Raw genomic sequence first — 19,222 nt, 5'->3', positions numbered from 1 at the left:
AGCTACCATGCAGTAAAAGAAAAATGGAAATCCCTAATGGATATTTAGAAAAAAGGTTGACTCGGGTTTTAAATAAGGGGGGTTTTTGTTATTGAAGGGTGTGTGCTCATTTGAATAAGGGGTGGGGTTATGGTAATGATGAGTGTATTGAAGCTTGTTTTTTGTTTCCTTACAGGAGTTTGTTTTTTGTTATGGAGAATTTTGTTGTAATTATGTGTTGATTATGGTTGTTTGTGATGTATTTTGCAATAAAAAAATCTGTTCTTATCAGTTTAATATCTGATACGTCCCCCATCGGGGGACCACATTAAACAGATTTTTGGAACAGGGAGCTGGATCAGGAGCTTGCTCTGTCCTCTCTTCGCATCGGCCCGGTATTGCAGCGCCTCCGGGAGCGGTGCACCACCTTCTCTCAGCGGTGAAAAGACAGACGTAGCTAGCAAGCAACCAAGCGAGGTGGACTGGAGCTCCTTCTCCGGTCTCGTCTCTCGTCCATCTGTGTGTCTCTGGGTCTGTCTCTCTCTCTCCCCCTCCCCGTCTCCGTTCCCGTGCTCCCTTTGTGTGCTTTCCCGCGTCTCGACTCTCTCAGCAAGCAGGCCGGCCCCCGTGCGTTTTCCCTCCAAAAAACTTAGTTTTTTCAGCCTTTTCCCAGGGAGGCAGGCGTAGCTTGTGTGTGTGTGTGTGTGTGTGTGTGTGTGTGTGTGTGTGTGTGTGTGTGTGTGTGTGTGTGTCCGTCCGTCCTTGCAGGCGTGCCCCTTTCGACAGCCGGGCGTCTTCCCTCCAAAAAACTTAGTATATCCACCGGGCTCCAGAGGAGTCGTCCTGCGCCACTGTGCGTCAGCGGAACGCCCGCGCGTCAGTCCGCGCCTTTGGGGGCATAGCTTCTCGGCCTTTTGGCTAAGATCAAGTGTGCGGCTTGTTTTGAGTGAAGAAGATAGGGAAGTACTTGAGAGGGATTTGACAGTAGAAGAGCTGAGACAGGCTATGGAGAACTTACAGAAGGGGAAAACTCCGGGTGCTGACGGGCTCCCTAAAGAATTTTACTGCACCTTTTGGGATCTGCTTCAGGATCCGCTACTGCTCCTAATCGAGGAAAGCTATAAGACAGAATTGCTGCCTGACTCCTTAAGAGAAGGCATTATCTCTCTCTTGTTTAAGAAAGGAGCAAAGAATGACAAAGAACTGGAGACCCCTCAGCCTGTAGGCGTGGACACTAAGATCCTGTCCAAAGCCCTTTTCCTGCACCTACAAAATGTAGTGGGCCTCACTGGTAGGGGAAGAACAGACTTGTGGGATAGCAGGACGCCTGATGAGCGACAACCTGGCCTTGTTGAGGGATGTCTGTCTGTACTCAGAGGATCGCTCCCTCCCTCTGTGCATTTTAGGTGTAGACCTAGAAAAGGCCTTTGACCGCCTAAACCGGCAGTACTTAACATCGGTACTTGAGCACATGAAGTTTGGCCCCATCATGAGAAAGTGGATTAACCTGCTGTACACAGGTAGCAACAGCAGAGTAATGGTTAATGGCAATAGATCACGCCCCTTTGAAGTCTGTTCAGGGGTGAGGCAGGGCTGCCCATTATCCCCCTTGTTATTCATTTTGGCTATGGAGCCCTTCGCCTGTGCCTTGCGCCAGGATCAGGCCATTAATGGGATACCAGTGCCTGGAAGTAGGGGAGGAGAGGTAAAGACATCTCTATACATGGATGACGTCACCCTGCTCCTCTCTGACAATGCCTCAATTAGCAGAGCTCTGCAGTGCTGTGATCGGTTCTCTTTGGCTTCCTCCGCAAAAATTAACAAATCTAAGAGTGAGATTTTTTATCAGAACTGGAGGGAGCCAAAAGAAGGACATGATCTCAGGCTGCAAGAGAAAAGAATTAAGGTCCTGGGGGTGTATTTTGGAGAAGAGATGGGAACAGTAAATTGGCAGAACAAATTGCCAATCTTAAACAAAAAACTGATGCAATGGAAGGACCGAGACCTCACCATGACAGGGAAGGTGCTGGTCATCAAAGCCGAGCTCTTGCCTGTCTTGAATTTTCTGGCTTCTACCTTCCCAATCCCACACCATGTTGCGGCGGTGCTGAGGAGATTGTTTCAATTTCTATGAGGTGGGAAGCAGGAAAGACTCAGAAGGGAAATAATGTACAGGCTGCTACCCTCAGGGGGAAGTCTGTCCCAGATATTGCTACGAAGCTGCTGTGCATTTTCCTGGCCTCTGTGCTGAGAGGCTTTGCAACAGCACCTGCAGCGCATACCTGGACTTATTTTTCCAGGCTCTGGGTAGGTAGGGAGGTGTTCAGAGTGTGGGGTGTCAGACCCAAGCTGGACGTCCCACTCTCTGACACATGCCCTGCAATTTATGGGACAGTTAAAAGTTTTCTAAGATCTCACCCAATTGGCCATATTCCCCTCCGAGATGTCAGCGTCCAAAAACTGGAAGATTTCGTTGCACCCCAGAACAATAGGCAGACCCCTGTGGGCATTTTAACATCAGCCCAAACAAGGAAGGTGTGGAAATGCACATCCTCTAAATTTCTGTGCAACATTCACAGAGATTTAGCCTGGAGTGTCGTCCACCAGTGCTTACCGGTACGAACTTTCTTGTACCGTAGGGGCCTCACCCCCAGCCCTCGCTGCGTTAGGGTGGGCTGCTGCGAGGAGGAGACTGTGACCCATCTCCTGTGGTCCTGCTTTTTTGCTAAGGCCTTCTGGGCACAGTTTGAAGATTGGTTGCAGGCTCTCTCGCCCCAATTTACCCTGACCGCTGCTTTCGTCATATACGGCATCTCTCCTGTCAAACTTCCTCCTGACGTGTTTGACAGGATCTGGGCCGTGGTGAACAGTGGGAAAGACGCCCTGTGGAGAGTGAGGAACATGGGGCTGTTCAAAGGCATCGAGGTCCCAGTCAAGGCAGCAGGTAGCCTGGCCCTGTTCATCACCCGAGAGAACTATTACCTCAGAGATCTGTGGAGAGAAGGGAGGGAGGAAGCAGAAAATCTGTGGGAAATAGAGAGCATAGGTCAATATCTCAAGAAACTGTGAAAAACATTACTTAAACATGATAAAGAATGTGATTTGCACCAGATTGTATATTTATGTAAAGCTTTCCGATTTGCGATTTCCTGAATTTTTTTGTGAAAAGAAAATAAAGTTCTTAAAAATCGAAATCGGCTTGTCCGCAGCTTGGTCTTGGCCGGGGGGGGAGAGAGAGACAGGGATCGCGCTTCAAGAACTTTCCTGGAAGTATTTACTCAGAGGTGGAGATTTCCGGCCTTTTTTTTTCCCCACGATGGAGGGAGCATCAAGAACACGAGAAGGACGAGTGAGGCACGCTGTGCATTTTGTGCTACGGGCTGGAGGTGAGAAGACAGAACTGGACTCAAGGGATACCTTTGAAGAAGAGGTGCTGTTCAAAGCCTTGAAGTTGGAGCCCGAGGATATCTTCTGTTTGCAGGATTTTCCTGGTAAGAGGTTCTTTGATCTTTCATTGTATACTGAAGATCTAGCAACAAAGATATGGAATACTGATAATTTGAGGAAGGATGTTAAGCCATTTGCGGATTATATAATAGAACCCCTCTTTGCCCGGGAATTGAGAACCTTAACGGTTACGATGTTCAACCCATACGTCCCAGAGGAAGATGTCATCTTTTTCTTGAAGAGGTTCGTTGATATACAGGGATTTGGGACTAAAGTGATTGATAGGAAAAGAGTTTGGACAGGGAAGAATCGGTATAGAGTGAGACTCCATTTCGATGCAAATTCCCCGGATGGTCTTTTACACCCCCCAGCAACCTTTTCGATTGGCTCTAATAATGGCTACCTATATTACTATGGGCAGCCTTCAGTATGTAGACGCTGCAGGAAACCCGACCAGCGTGCTATTGATTGTAGGGAAAAGGTATGCAGTAAATGTGGAGGACTGGGACATTGGATGGCTGAGTGCAAAGAGAAAGTTAGGTGCAACCTGTGTGGAGGGGAGGGGCACATGTTTAAAGACTGTGATAAAAGAAAGAGGAACTATGCAGAGGTTGTACGTGGTACCGCGGAGGCACATTCAGCCTTAAGCGCTCCGGAGAACAGGCAGGAGAATATAACGGAAGGGGATTTGGACAGTATGGACATATCTGTGAGTGTTGAAGCGGATAAAGCAGACCCAGGCAGAAGGTAACCAGGGGAATATACTGAGCGTGTCCTTCTATGGACAATCAGGAAGCTGGGACTTCAAGAGATGCGCCGGGATTAGAGTTAATGAAGAAGGCAGTGGATGAAATAAATTGGGGGGACAGAATGGAGGAAGAGGAGGGGGAGAAGATTCATCAGAAGAGTCAAACTAAAAGGAAACAATCTGGAATCGGAGGAAGACCCGGGTAAGAAGGTAGGAAGAAGTATGGAAGGTTCAGAGATGCAGCTAGATCTGTCTGAGCAAAGCAAAGGCATTGCAAGCCCGATGCCTACCTTGGAAGAGAGGTGGGAAGGGTCAGCCTGCGTGTCAATCATTTCTGTCATCGTTGAATTCATCCCTGCAAACGCTAACGCAAGATGTCAACTTACCTGGTGGAGTGACTGAGAAAGAGAAAGAGGTTTGGTTTGAAGCATGTTTACCTCCAAGTTTCAGGAAGTATTGCAGATGGGACGACGAAACAGCAACTGTTGCATGGCCTGAGTCCTTTGACGGGTCTGTTTTTGGGGAAAAGGGTATTAATTTAAGACCGGTAGTGATTTTGGGTGAAATAAATACATTTCAGATATATGTAGAAGATACTAACGAGCTGCAAGTAAAGATATATCAATGAGAAGATTTAGTGAGGGAATGGGTGAAAGAGGTAGAGATAGTTGAGGCTAGTTTTGAACAGAAAAGAAATAGAAGGCGGGAGGGTGCAAAGGTTAAGTTGACTGTCCCCAAGGAGTTCCTAAGTTCATGTAAGTTGGCAAATGGGAATGTTGTATACCCTACTGAAGCGGGGGGCATTGGGAAAATGTTAAGAGTATACAAATGTAAAAATAGAAGCGGAAAAAACTAGAGAAAAGCTGACAGGGCTGTTATTAAGTGGGACGAGTGAAGAAGAAAGTAAGGTGTTTATACGGTTCGTATTTCTTGCAAGAAAATGGACGAAGGGAGGATATTGTTAAACCAATTTATTTATGATGAAGATTTTAAAACTTAACGTAAGGGGTTTGAGGGATAGGATTAAAAGAGCAGCAGTTTTCAGTTATTTGAAGTCCTTGGAATTTACTGTTTGTTTTTTGCAAGAAGTGCACTTAAAAAAATAACTGGGATGTGGAGTCTTTCACAGGTGTAGCGGCGAGGCTTATTAATAAGGCAGAATTGTGTTTCTGAGCTTTCCCAATTGAGGCCCCATTTCTCTGTTCATCTCTGTGGTGCAGCCACAGAGAAACTATTCATGCAGGCTGATTTAAGGTTTCCTTTGATAAGGTTTCCTAGGACAGCTCAAAAGGGGGATGCACCTAGCTAAGCCTGGCTATCATGATCAATGGTCATCCATTGGCATCTATCTGTCTAGGGAGTGCCAGATGGACATTCTGGACTGCATTCCTAAGTGTCAGGAGTAAGTGACTCATATCTCACCTTGATCAACCAATCAGGGACTGGTAGGGCCGAGTAACCCACGTGGGACTCTGATGCCCATGGAACTTTCAGCCAATCAACGAGCTGAAGTTCCTCCAGGTAAAAACAGGCAACACAGATTCAGTAAGATTCAGAAGGGATTCAGGAGAATTCTGTGGACTTTTCTAAAGGGAATTCAAAGGAGAATTCCAGGGCAGGACGGCCCAGGAGCAGAAGGCTCCCAAGGGTAGGACATTCTTGCAGAGCGCCTCCTGACCATCCTGAGACTCAGCCCGGACAACCATGGAACGGCCAGTGTGTCCGAGTGCCAGAACTTTCCTTTGTTCTAAGAGTCTAGAGCGGAGGTTGCCAGGGAGTAACCAGAGGATCCACCTGAGGTTAGCATCAGCAGCAGGCCTCGTGAACAGGTCGGAACTGTGGACAGCTGAATCACTATTCAGAACTAGCTCTTCATCAGGAACGAACTGGTCCTCTTCCTGACTTGCTGGGACCCACAGTCATCTTTTCTCCTCTGCGCAAACTTTGCTAGTTAAAGCCAACACTAACTTGCCGGCCAGTGAGCATCAGCAGCGCACCATCGCAAGCCGCACAGCACAGTGCGCAGCCGCGGAGCCAGTGAGCGCGGATTGGACAGCAACAGCCTGCAACTGTTTCTTTGAGTCCGCAGGAGATCTGAATCCCCAGAGATTGGATGAGTATTCAACTTCAATGCATTACAGTTGAGAATTCAATTGTTATCCCAACCAGTTGATATCAATTTAATTCCTAAGAGTTATGTACTTGTTTTGAGTATCTAATGTAGAAGTTATAACCAAGTGCATTTACGAAACGGTCTAAATGAATGATATACTGAACGTATGTCCTCTTGATATATGTAACACTTCGTAACTGACTGAATATATATCTTTTGTATTCTGATAACCCTCTCGATAAGATCTGTTAGGTTTATATGCATATTTTATGTATTAATAAATGTATCCTCGTGTATTAGTACCTGTGTGTGTGCGTTGTTTGAGTTATGTCGCATGGTTGGATTCTAAAGCCATCAAAAGAATCAATTTTGTGATTTACTGCTACAATTAATAATTGTCCCAGTAAATGCCCAAACCCTACAGAACTGGTGCCTTCAGAGAGCACACTACATTACATTTTGGCTATGGCAACATTACACAGGCGAATGGGGCAAAGGAACTTCCAGATGGAGCGTGGGAGGAGTCCATTCAACGGGCATCGGAATTTTGTTTGGGACCCACGACTTTGTAGTGGAAAGAAGTGAAGTGGGCGTGGCCGGTAGGCTAATGAGTGTTGATGTTGTGGTGAGTGGAGTGAATTTCCGGTTTGTGTGTGTGTATGCTCCGGCAGTGGCGGCACAGCGCTCTGCCTTTTATGCGAATTTGGCCCCCTTTTGTTTAACGAATAGGAAAGTGGTTATGGGAGGAGATTTTAATATTGATTTGAAAGATAAGGACAGCCCGGACGTAAGGTGTATAAACTGTTAGGGCAATATGGTTTGATAGACTGTGTTGTAAGACTTCCTAAGGGGAAACCTGCCCCTACGTGGAGGAATGCAATGGGTTTAGCCAAGAGGTTAGACTATATCTTTGTATCCAGAGACTTGGGGATAGGGAGTGTGTTAACATCTCCCTTTTGGCACTCAGATCATGACATTTTGATGGTTGAGATTACTGGTACTGGTATTAAGTTTGGAAAAGGGTTCTGGAAACTTAACACTGAGATCCTAGAAGATGCTGAGTATAGGGAACTAATAAGGAAGAAGGTGGCAATGTGGAAAAGAACAAGGTGTAGGCAATCTTCCATTTTAATTCCCAAGTGGTGGGAATTAGTGGATTCAGAAAGAAACAAGGGAATACTGCATGAGAAGACAGATAGCGGAAAGGAAAGAAGGAAGAGTTTGAACCGTCTATATGAGAAAAGCAACGAAGGTTTACCGGTGGACTTAGAAGAGATTTATACACAAAGGAAATTGAGGGACTACTACGAGAAAAGAGCACGCAAATATCTATTTAAGTTACATATAGATAAATTGCAGTACTCGGAAACTTGTTCAACATTCCAGTTCAATTGTTTGCGGAAAAGGCAGAGAAGGAGGGTGATGGAGGGGATACAGAATCATTCAGGACAGTTGGTGTCAGATAGAGATGGAATGCTAGAAGTGGCACTTGAGTTTTACCAAGAACTTTTTACAGATCAGGAAATAAAAGAGGAAGCAGTGCAAAGAGTGTTGGGAAAGGTGTCACAAACAGTGACAGAGAAGGAAAGGCTGAGCATAGAAGAACCCTTTACTTTAAAGGAATTAAATGAGGTCAAGAGTGACATAAAAAAGGGTAAGGTGCCCGGTGTCGACGGCATACCTGCTGAGTTTTATGTTACGTTTTGGGATGAGTTGAGTGACGTGCTGCTTCAGGTTATGAATGAGATTTTTAAAAAGGTGCATATGGGACTTCGATGAGGACAGGGATTTTAACATTGCTGTTTAAAAAGGGAAGGGCTACTGACTTAAAGAATTGGAGACCATTGATGCTTTTGTGCACGGACTACAAGCTTTTTGCCAAAGTACTTGTGAATAGACAAAAAAAGGGTACTACCATCAGTTATTGGCATAGAGCAAAAGTGTGGGGTTCAGGGTCGAAAAATAAGTTGGACCTTACAATTGATAAGAGATTTAATAGCTTGGACAGGACAAAGGGAGCTGTCTCTTATGTTAGTAAATCTGGATCTGGAAAAGGCCTTTGACAGGGTCTCCCACTCTTTCTTGTGGAAGGTGATGGAGCGGATGGGGTTTGGCCCAACCTTCATTAGATGGATTCAGACCTTTTACACAGAAGTGGGAAGTAAGCTTAATAAATGGGTATATTGGAAATATGGTTTGGCAGAACTCGGGGGTAAGGCAGGGATGCCCTCTTTCTCCTTTGCTTTTTGTCATTTACAGTGCCTTACAGTATTCGGCCCCCTTGAACTTTTCAACCTTTTGCCACATTTCAGGCTTCAAACATAAAGATATAAATTTTTTATTTTATGTGAAGAATCACCAACAAGTGGGACACAATTGTGAAGTGGAACGAAATCTATTGGATTTTTGAAACTTTTTTAACTAATAAAAAAATGAAAAGTGGGGCGTGCAAAATTATTCGGCCCCCTTGCGTTAATACTTTGTAGAGCCACCTTTTGCTGCGATTACAGCTGCAAGTCGCTTGGGGTATGTCTCTATCAGTTTTGCACATCGAGAGACTGAAATTCTTGCTCATTCTTCCTTGCAAAACAGCTCGAGCTCAGTGAGGTTGGATGGAGAGCATTTGTGAACAGCAGTTTTCAGCTCTTTCCACAGATTCTCGATTGGATTCAGGTCTGGACTTTGACTTGGCCATTCAAACACCTGGATACGTTTATTTGTGAACCATTCCTTTGTAGATTTTGCTGTATGTTTGGGATCATTGTCTTGTTGGAAGATAAATCTCCGTCCCAGTTTCAGGTCTTTTGCAGACTCCAACAGGTTTTCATCCAGAATGGTCCTGTATTTGGCTGCATCCATCTTCCCCTCAATTTTAACCATCTTCCCTGTCCCTGCTGAAGAAAAGCAGGCCCAAACCATGATGCTGCCACCACCATGTTTGACAGTGGGGATGGTGTGTTGAGGGTGATGAGCTGTGTTGCTTTTACGCCAAACATCGTTTTGCATTGTGGCCAAAAAGTTCGATTTTGGTTTCATCTGACCAGAGCACCTTCTTCCACATGTTTGGGGTGTCTCCCAGGTGGCTTGTGGCAAACTTTAGACGAGACTTTTTATGGATATCTTTGAGAAATGGCTTTCTTCTTGCCACTCTTCCATAAAGGCCAGATTTGTGCAGTGTAAGACTGATTGTTGTCCTATGGACAGACTCTCCCACCTCAGCTGTAGTTCTCTGCAGTTCATCCAGAGTGATCATGGGCCTCTTGGCTGCATCTCTGATCAGTCTTCTCCTTGTCTGAGCTGAAAGTTTAGAGGGACGGCCAGGTCTTGGTAGATTTGCAGTGGTCTGATACTCCTTCCATTTCAAGATGATCGCTTGCACAGTGCTCCTTGGGATGTTTGAAGCTTGGGAAATCTTTTTGTATCCAAATCCGGCTTTAAACTTCTCCACAACAGTATTACGGACCTGCCTGGTGTGTTCCTTGGTCTTCATGATGCTCTCTGCGCTTTCAACAGAACCTTGAGACTATCACAGAGCAGGTGCATTTATACAGAGACTTGATTACACACAGGTGGATTCTATTTATCACCATCAGTCATTTAGGACAACATTGGATCATTCAGAGATCCTCGCTGAACTTCTGGAGTGAGTTTGCTGCACTGAAAGTAAAGGGGCCGAATAATTTTGCACGCCCCACTTTTCATTTTTTTATTAGTTAAAAAAGTTTCAAAAATCCAATAGATTTCGTTCCACTTCACAATTGTGTCCCACTTGTTGGTGATTCTTCACATAAAATAAAAAAATTATATCTTTATGTTTGAAGCCTGAAATGTGGCAAAAGGTTGAAAAGTTCAAGGGGGCCGAATACTTTCGCAAGGCACTGTACATTGAAGCCTACGCCCGTTTAGTGTGTCTAGACCCGAAAGTGGAGGGGATATTGATACCTGGGGGTGGTGGACAAAGGGCTAAGATAGCCCTATATGCTGATGATTTAACTCTGTTCATGTCTTCTGACGCTGACCTGCAGAGGGCGCTAGAACTTTTAGAGCTTTTTGCTGCGGCTTCTGGTGCTAGGTTGAATATAGAGAAGAGTAAAATCAAATTTTTCGGGAAATGGAGAGACAGGCAAGATAGAGTGAGTGGACTTCAAGTCTGTAGGGATCCAATGCGGATACTGGGAGTTCACTTTAAGGAAGGGGATGCGGCCAACTATAACTGGCTAGAGAAATTGGAAAAGGTGAGAGTAAGACTAGGCCAGTGGTCGAATAAGTTTGACTCATATAGGTAAAGTGCTTGTAATCAAGATTGAAGTTCTGTCTGTTTTGAGTTTTTTGGCTGCAGTGTATCCGATACCTTTGAGATTAAATAGATATTTGATAAGAGACTTTTTGGTTCATATGGGGGAAAAAATATGATTATATAAAGAGACCTGACATGTTTAGACCTACTGGGAAAGGGGGAAGGGGAGTTCCAAACTTGCCTATGAAGATTAATTGTGTATTTGTGGTTTCTTTGTGTGTTGCTCTTAAAACGCTGTTTGTTCACGCATCTCAATACTTTGTGAGGTTTTGGTTAACAGGGAAATTAAGAGGGATATTTAAATGGGACAATAAGATCCCCACGGTGAAGACTTACCTTGGCACTACCGGCACGCCACGGTGTGGATCCAACGACACACAAATGGGGTAGAGGCCGCATTGCTGCTCAATCACAGAGTACTGTACAAAGAAGCTGCAACAAAGGACAGAATGGAGTTGGTTGGTGGATTGCCAGATGAAGTATGGGGTCAAATACAACCCAAAGAATTGAGCCACGAATTGATGGACCTGAACTGGCTCATAGCCTGGCAGCGGCTCCCGGTGCGCAACGTTTTATATAGGCAAAAATTGACCTTGCAGAGAACATGTCCTAGAGCACTATGCAAACAACAGGAGACCATAAACCATGTATTTTGGGAATGTGAGTATGCAAGAAGGACGTGGGAAATGTGTAATGGAGTGTTTGAGAAATTGGTACCGAGATTTGTAGTCACTCTGCAAATGATATTGTACGGAATAAAGAAGGGGACATATCCACGTGGGGTTGGTGTAATGTTATGGATATTAATAAGCATGGTGAAACTGGAATTATGGAGAGCACGGAATAAGTTGGCCAAAAACGGGGTACATACAAGTGAGGTGGGTTTATATAACAGTCTCTTGTACAGAATTAGAAATGAGTTAACATTGGATGTAAGGAAAAGGGGATACCATGCTGCAAAAGAAAGATGGAATGGTTTATTTGTTTACTATAAGGTTTGAAGTGACTTTTAGAAGTTAGGGTTACAATTGCATAAGGGGTGGGATTATTAGGGGAATGGTGGAAGTGAATAATGATGAACTGTGATATTGATTTGCTGTGTATTGTTTTTGATCGAATTGGTATTAGTGTAACAAAATTATTGTACTGTTTGTGATATGAATTTGATTGTTGGAATAATTTGTATAAGGAGTGAAAATGTAAATAGGGTGACGTTGTGGGGGGAATTGTTTTGGAAATTGGGATGGGATGCTGGTTGTATATAATGGGGTTAGGAAAATGAGCGAATTGTAAGTTTGGGAATGAGGATTTTGGTTTAATTAGCATAATGGGCAGGATTATGGAGATGAGCAGGGTTTGGGGTTATGTAGTGGGATTTGAACAGATTTGTTTTGTGTTGTAACAATTTTGTTGATAAGTTGAATGGGAATTATTGGTAGAAAAAGGAAGTGCTTAACGGATATATTGGTTTTGTATTATGTTTGGGTTTGTGTTATAAGGTTGGTTGTCTTTGGGTCATGACTAATGTGTATTTTGGTTGTTTGTGATTTGTTTGTTTATATTTGAAGGTTTGCTTTTTGTAATAAAAAAAGCAGTTCTTATCAATTTAATATCTGATACGTCCCCCATCGGGGGACCACATATTAAACGGATTTTTGGAACAGGGAGCTGGATCAGGAGCTTGCTCCGTCCTCTCCACGCATCGGCCCGGTATTGCAGTGCCTCCGGGAGCGGTGCACCACCTTCTCTCAGTGGTGAAAAGACAGACGTAGCTAGCTAGCGAGCAAGCAAGCGAGGTGGACTGGAGCTCCTTCTTCTCGGGTCTCGTCTCTCGTCCATCTGTGTGTGTCTCTGTGTCCGTCTCTCTCCCCCTCCCTGTCTCCATCTCCGTTCCCGTGCTCCCTCTGTGCGCTTTCCCGCGTCTCGACTCTCTGGGCAAGCAGGCCCGGCCCCCTTTTCGGCTCCCGTGCGTTTTCCCTCCAAAAAACTTAGTATATCCAACCTTTTTCTTTTTTTTCGGCAGGCAGGCAGGCAGGCGTGCGTGCGTGCGTGCGTGCGCACGCACGCGCATCCCCGTCCCTCCCTCCCGAGAGAGAGAGCTGCCCCTTGCCTCTGCCCACAGGTGCTGGCGCTCGGCTTTCGCTTGCAGCTGGTTGGGCACAGCTGCTGCCGGTGGGAGGGGCCTAAGCTAAGGAGGCCGGGCGGCTGGCGCCCCCTGCGGCTGCGGTCGTTGTCAGGCCGTTGACAGAAGATCAAAGAGCAGGGCCCCCGCCCGGGACTGGCAGGAAGGCAGGCAGGCAGGCAAGAGAGAGGGGGAGCAGAGTCCGGCGGCAGGCCTCTGGCTGCAGGGAGGCCGGCAGCTGCGCGGGTCCCGGGCTCCAGAGGAGTCTGCCTGCGCCACTGTGCGCCAGTGGAACGCCCGCGCCTTTGGGGGCATCGCTTCTCGGCCTTTTGGCTAAGATCAAGTTCAAGTGGCGTGCCCGCAGTTCTTGTCTTTCCCAAGGTCTAGAAGGCGATCGAAGACCCTGAAGAGTGCTTGAGCTGGTATCGCTCTAGGTTGAGCCTAGGAGCTTAAGGCCAAGCAGCAGCTGAGCTGGGTGGGATCCCGCAGCAACGTTCTCTCTCTCTGCTCTCTCCTCTCCCCACCCCTTTCTCTTGCTCCGCCTCCTTGGCCTCTTGGCTGGGAGTAGGTATACGTGGCCTGCCCGTCGAGACTCGGAAGCGCTATCCGCTCCCTCTCTCTCTCTCTCTGCCTCTTGGCAGGGAGCAGGTACACGTGGCCTGCCCGCGGTGCTTGCTTTCTTCCTCGAGACCCGGAAGCACTTTCTGCTCTCCTCTCTCTCTCTCTCCTCCTGCGCCTGCACCTAGCTGGGCTTTGCCCACAAGGACAAAGGCTAGGGCACCCTCGCTGCTCCTTTAGCTCCTTTTACTCTTTACCTCTTTTCCCTTTTTCTCCAACCCAGATAGCAGACAAGAGGACACTGATCCGGTTCCACTGGACCAAGCAAACGGAGACAATGCCGACTGCGAAATCCTTCTTTATGACCTTCCTGCGAGGGATCTTGCAGTTGGTGGCTGGAGATCTCTACTGCCTCCAGGACAACAAGGCAGAGAGATACATGGAGGCCTACATGGCCACGGACGCCTCGTATGAAAAGGCAACGAGACTGATCAGGGAAAAAGGCAAGGTAAGCACCCCGGTTTCTCTGATTTCAGGCCGGAGCCTATGAGGAAGACGAACCAGAGGACCATCACAGTTCACACATACAACCTCTACGTACCAACGGAACGGGTAACAGCGTACCTAGGGAGGTATGTAACTGTGGTGGGAAAACCGAAAGAGGTCAGGGACGAAGGCGTCTGGTACGGCAAACGCCAGTACCGAGTCCTCCTGAAGGAGGACCCAGAGGGCGTTGACGGTTTCCAGCACCCCCCGGCTCGCTTCAACATCGGAGCCGACAGGGGGTACCTCTACTACCCCAGGATGCCAGATTTCTGAAAGAAGTGCAGACAGTCCGGCCACAAGGCAAACACGTGTGACATCGTCAGATGTCACAACTGCAATGAGGACGGGCACCTGGCAAAAACCTGCCGGGCAGCCAAGAAGTGCGACGGATACGGGAGAGAGGTGAGAACAAAGAACCCGCACCTCCCCCACAGAGAACCGAAACTGCCGAGGCCACACCCCCAGCTGCACCGGTGCCACAAGATGGCCGCCAGGAAGATGGATAAAATGGCCGACCGGAGGAAGGACCCTGGATAACTCCCAGCAAGAAGGGAAAGCGGGAGAAGAGAGCCAGGGCAGATCCACCTTCGGAAGGACAGAAAAAAAAAAAAGAGTGGTAAGGGAGAACCGTTTCCTCTAGGACTTTCTTCCCTCGAGGCCCAGGAACGACCGGAGGAGGTGCCCCAGGAAATGGAAACCCTCCCCCCCGAGGCCCAGGAAACGGAACCCCCTCCCCCAAGGCCCAGGAACAACAGGAAGAGGCAGCCCAGGAATTGGAGCCCCCCTCCCCCGAGGCCCAGGAGCAACTGGAGGTCCCCAAAACTCCCGGAGAAAGGGAAGAAAGGAGTCTTCCCGAAGCGGTGGTGAAGAGTATCCTTGAGGAAGAAGAGGATTACTTCAAAGCCGCCCTGGAGCCCGGACTGATGGTAGGGCTGGACCTGTCCAGCATGTTTACTTTTCAGTCCCCAGCGAGACCTGGAGGGAGCCCAGCATATTCCCCCCAGGACCCGAACGAGAGGAGTTACATCTAGGCTAAACAGTGCCCAGATGTAGACTCCCAAGTTTCAACTGTAAGCACAGAGAGGAGGTTTAACTTTCACTAGTTTAATCATGACTGTGAAACTAACCTTCCTAACAACTAACGTGAGAGGGCTGAGAGACCCGGTGAAAAGACAGGGAGTCTTTCATGATCTGGCCGGTGGGAGGGGCCTAAGCTAAGGAGGCCGGGCGGCTGGCGCCCCCTGCGGCTGCGGTCGTTGTGGGGCCGTTGACAGAAGATCAAAGAGCATGGTCCCCACCCGGGACTGGCAGGGAGGCCGGCAGCTGCGCGGGTCCCGGGCTCCAGAGTCGGCCTGCGCCACTGTGCGCCAGCGGAACGACCGCGCGTCGGTCCACGCCTTTGGGGGCATCGCTTCTCGACCTTTTGGCCAAGATCCAAAAGCGCGTGGCCTGACCGCGGCTGAAGGGCTTACCACAAGACGAGAAGGGCGAAGGACGGAGAGAGTGGCGGACCCTACCAGAGGGGACTTCATTACGAGGAAGGCAACAAGGCTGCAACCAGGTGGAAGACACCCTTTGAAGACCGCGGAGTTCGGAAGATCTTGAGCCACCACTGGAATCGCTCTGGGTTGAGCCCAGGGGGTGAAGGTGGGGCTCCCAGATGACGGCACTGGGTGAGTTGCCTTTCTCTTGGGCGGCCGGGCACCCTCTGTCCCGTGAGGGGCAGATGCGGCGCACGGTGCGCTTTGTGTTGAAGAGCCAGGAAGATGCAGCAGAATGGATGGTCAGGCGGACCTTCGAGAGAAGAATAGCATTTGATTTTTTAGGAGTCAGGAAGGAAGATATCCTGTGCATCCAAGATTTTCAGAATAGGAACCTCTACGATCTAACGGTAACCTCGGAACCCGAAGTGATCAGGGTATGGAACAAGGTGGAGCTTTTGAGGAATACAGAACCCTTGGTAAAATTCGTAATTGAACCTCTGTTCGCCCGTGAACTCCTGCCGATCACTGTCCACATGTTTAATAATAATAATAATAATAATAATAATTGCTTACACTTATATAGCGCTTTTTCTGGACACTCCACTCAAAGCGCTTTACAGGTAATGGGGACTCCCCTCCACCACCACCAATGTGCAGCATCCACCTGGATGATGCGACGGCAGCCATAGTGCGCCAGAACGCTCACCACACATCAGCTATCAGTGGGGAGGAGAGCAGAGTAATGAAGCCAATTCACAGAGGGGGATTGTTAGGAGGCCATGATTGATAACAGCCGATGGGGAAATTTGGCCAGGATGCCGGGGTTACACCCCTACTCTTTTCGAGAAACACCCTGGGATTTTTAATGACCACAGAGAGTCAGGACCTCGGTTTTACGTCTCATCCGAAGGACGGCGCCTGTTTACAGTATAGTGTCCCCGTCACTACACTGGGGCATTAGGACCCACATGAGCCGCAGGGTGAGCGCCCCCTGCTGGCCCCACTAACGCCTCTTCCAGCAGCAACCTTAGTTTTTCCCAGGAGGTCTCCCATCCAGGTACTGACCAGGCTCACACCTGCTTAGCTTCTGTGGGTTGCCAGTTGTGAGTTGCAGGGTGATATGGCTGCTGATCGGACCATATCAAGGGTTTAATGGCAATGTACCAGAGTCTATTGTCTCCATCTTTTTCAAGAGATTTGTAGATCTTCAGGGCGAGGGGAAAAAGGTTGTGGATAAGGAGAACGTCTGGACGGCCAAATGGCGGTATATGGCGAGGTTCCAGACCAGTTTGATGACACCTGGAGGCGTGTTGCACCCCCCGGCTACCTTCAACATTAGCCCCAATAGAGGTTATCTTGTATATCCTGGACAACCGAAAACGTGCAGACGATGTGGGCAAGAGGGGCGCCTGGGGGTAGATTGCAAGACGGAGATTTGCAGGAGGTGCGGCCGAATCGGGCACGTGGCGATGATGTGCCGCCACGCCTTGGTGTGTAACCTGTGCGGTGAGGAAGGCCACCTGTATAGGAATTGCCCAAAGAAGGTCCGGAGCTTCGCCTCAGTCGTCTCGGGTGAGTTGGAAGGGCAAGCTTCAGAACGGGAGGTAGAAAGGGACGAAGAAGAGAGACCTAACCCCCAGCCAGAAGAGGAAGGAGGAGGGGGTAGGCCCCCCCCCTTCAACTGGGTCGCACTTCTCCTGGTCCGAACAGGCCGGAGAAGGGGCGATGGGAATAGAGACAAGTCCCCAGCCTGAAGATTTAATCGAGTCAGAAGAGAGTAGCTCCATACCTCCGAGTGTAAGATCAGGTCCGGACAGAGTCCCCCTTTGTTCTGGTCTCCCCATCGTTATCTGGATTTTTGAGCCCTGGTAGCAGCCCTGGTCCAGAAGATCCCCCGAGCCGACACCAGTGAAGTTGACCCCCCCCCCCCAAGAACGCCCGAATGAGCCCCTTGGAACACCCTGAGTACAAGCCTTCTTCCCTTTCTCCATGGATTATACCATCTGCTCGGTCAACGTCAGGGTCCTGAAAAACAAAGTCAAACGTATTGCGGTCTTTAAAGACTTGGCCGAGAGACGTTTTAGTTTTTGTTTCCTTCAAGAAGCACACTTGGGGTCGGGGAGGGACGTTCTTGACGTCAAGAGCGACTGGTGTAAAGGGGACTCTTGGTGGAGTGTGGGGGGGGTACATTCTTCAGGAGTGGGGATTCTTAGCGGATCGCCGAACTTCGTGGCTAATGAGGCCACATCGGTTGTCCCCGGACGCCTCCTAGTGGTAGACGGGGTATGGGACACAATGCGGGTCCGGTTGATTGCCGTTTACGAGCCGGCAGAAAGGCGCCTACAGGCATCCTTTTTAAGAGAACTAGAGCCTCTGCTCTTCACTAATCGCTCCATCCTAGTGGGGGGCGATTTTAACATCGATGTGAGTGATGTGCATGGTTCGGGTGTGAGCGTGTTGTGTGAATTAATACACTGGTTTCATTTGCAGGACTGTTTTGAGGGAATTGGCCCTGCCTCTAAGGTTTATACCTGGAGCAATGGGTGGGACAGTTTCAGGCGGCTGGACTACATTTTTACCACTTTAAAAGGAGTAGTCCAGTCCAGGCGGGTTGTTCCAGTGTGGTTCTCTGATCACCTCCTGCTGGCTGCAACTGTGATCCCTGAGGCTTCCACTTACAAGACCTGGTACTGGAGGCTGAACGTGCAGGTTCTGTCCGAGGCAGAATATCTAGCCCGGATAGTGGACCTGCTGGGCAGCTTCCAGAGAAAGAGGTGGAGTTTCCCGACGGCGGTCCTTTGGTGGGAAGCCTGCAAGAAGGCTATAGCCAGGGCCTCCATAAGTTATTGCCGGCACAGGCAGTCTGTGGGCAGGGAGACTCTGGCCCGTTTACAACAGGAGCTAGAGGCGGTGTACGTGGCCTTCAATGGTGGCGGTTCCTTCGATGAGGCCAAAGCCACGGAGATCAGAACTCTTTTAAAAGAGATTTGGTCTTCGCGGGCTAAAGACTTCCTGTTTAGGCTGAAGGGCGACCTGATTGAGAAAAATGCTCGTCCCGCTTCTTTGGCTCAGTCCGGGCGAGGCAGGCAAAGACCAGCTTCGAGGCCCTCCGCCAGGCAGACGGCACGATGACGAGCGAGGGGCTACAGATGGTGGAGTGTGCCTTGGAGTTCTATAGGTCTTTGTTTGCAGAGAAACCTGTAGACTCGAGCCGGTGGGAGGACTGGTTGACGGGCATTGGAGGGAGAACTAAGGTCGCCCTGGACCTGGAGGGGAGTCTGACTGCTGCCGAGTTAAAAGTGTTAAAAAAGAGTTAAGAGTTAAAGAGTTAAAAGTGGCGGCAGCCAGCCTGCGTAAGGGAACTGCCCCAGGGGTCAACGGCCTGCCCACAGACTTCTACATTGCCTTTTGGGATCTGCTACAGCCAATGCTTATGGAGGTCTTCGGCGAGATACTACAGGTAGGGGAGATGGGGACAACTATGAAGGTTGGGGTGTTGTCCCTCATCTTTAAGAAAGGTGAGAAGACAGATCTGGAAAACTAGAGGCCGATTCATTTACTTTGTACTGACCATAAGATCCTTGCGAAGGTGCTAGGTAATCGACTGAGGAAGGTTATGCCAGATCTGGTCTGCAAAGACCAGACCTGCAGTGTTGAAGGCCGGAGGATCGTCTGGAACCTCCACCTCATCAGGGACACGGTGGCATGGGTAGAAGACCGCGGACTGACGCTCATGCTGGTCAGCCTCGACCAGAGTAAGGCCTTTGATAGGGTCCACCATGCCTTCCTCTGGGAGGTGCTGACACGGCTGGGCGTGGGCCACGCCTTCGTCAGATGGATCCAGACCCTGTATAATGGAGTGGTGTCTCGGGTGAGTATCAACGGGAGATTGGGGGCCGGGGTGCCGGTTGGGTGTGGGGTGAGGCAG

The 19,222-nt window shown here is 48.7% G+C and overlaps 1 non-coding gene and 1 pseudogene across 1 annotated transcript; both read left to right on the top strand.

The window, feature by feature from the left end:
• The first annotated feature begins 223 nt into the window (after positions 1-223).
• LOC148647802 (U2 spliceosomal RNA) lies at positions 224-408 on the top strand. Its single transcript, XR_015927159.1, has one exon. It is a non-coding gene; the product is annotated as a U2 spliceosomal RNA (small nuclear RNA).
• Positions 409-12,153: 11,745 nt separating this feature from the next.
• Positions 12,154-12,328, top strand: LOC148647801 (U2 spliceosomal RNA; annotated as a pseudogene).
• The last annotated feature ends 6,894 nt before the right edge of the window (positions 12,329-19,222 follow it).

This window comes from Lepisosteus platostomus, chromosome 15 (assembly GCF_059453375.1).
Source record: "Lepisosteus platostomus isolate fLepPlt1 chromosome 15, fLepPlt1.hap1, whole genome shotgun sequence".
NCBI lineage: Eukaryota > Metazoa > Chordata > Actinopteri > Semionotiformes > Lepisosteidae > Lepisosteus > Lepisosteus platostomus.
Note: the sequence above shows the minus strand (reverse complement) of the source record. Positions and strands in the feature narration are given on the sequence as shown.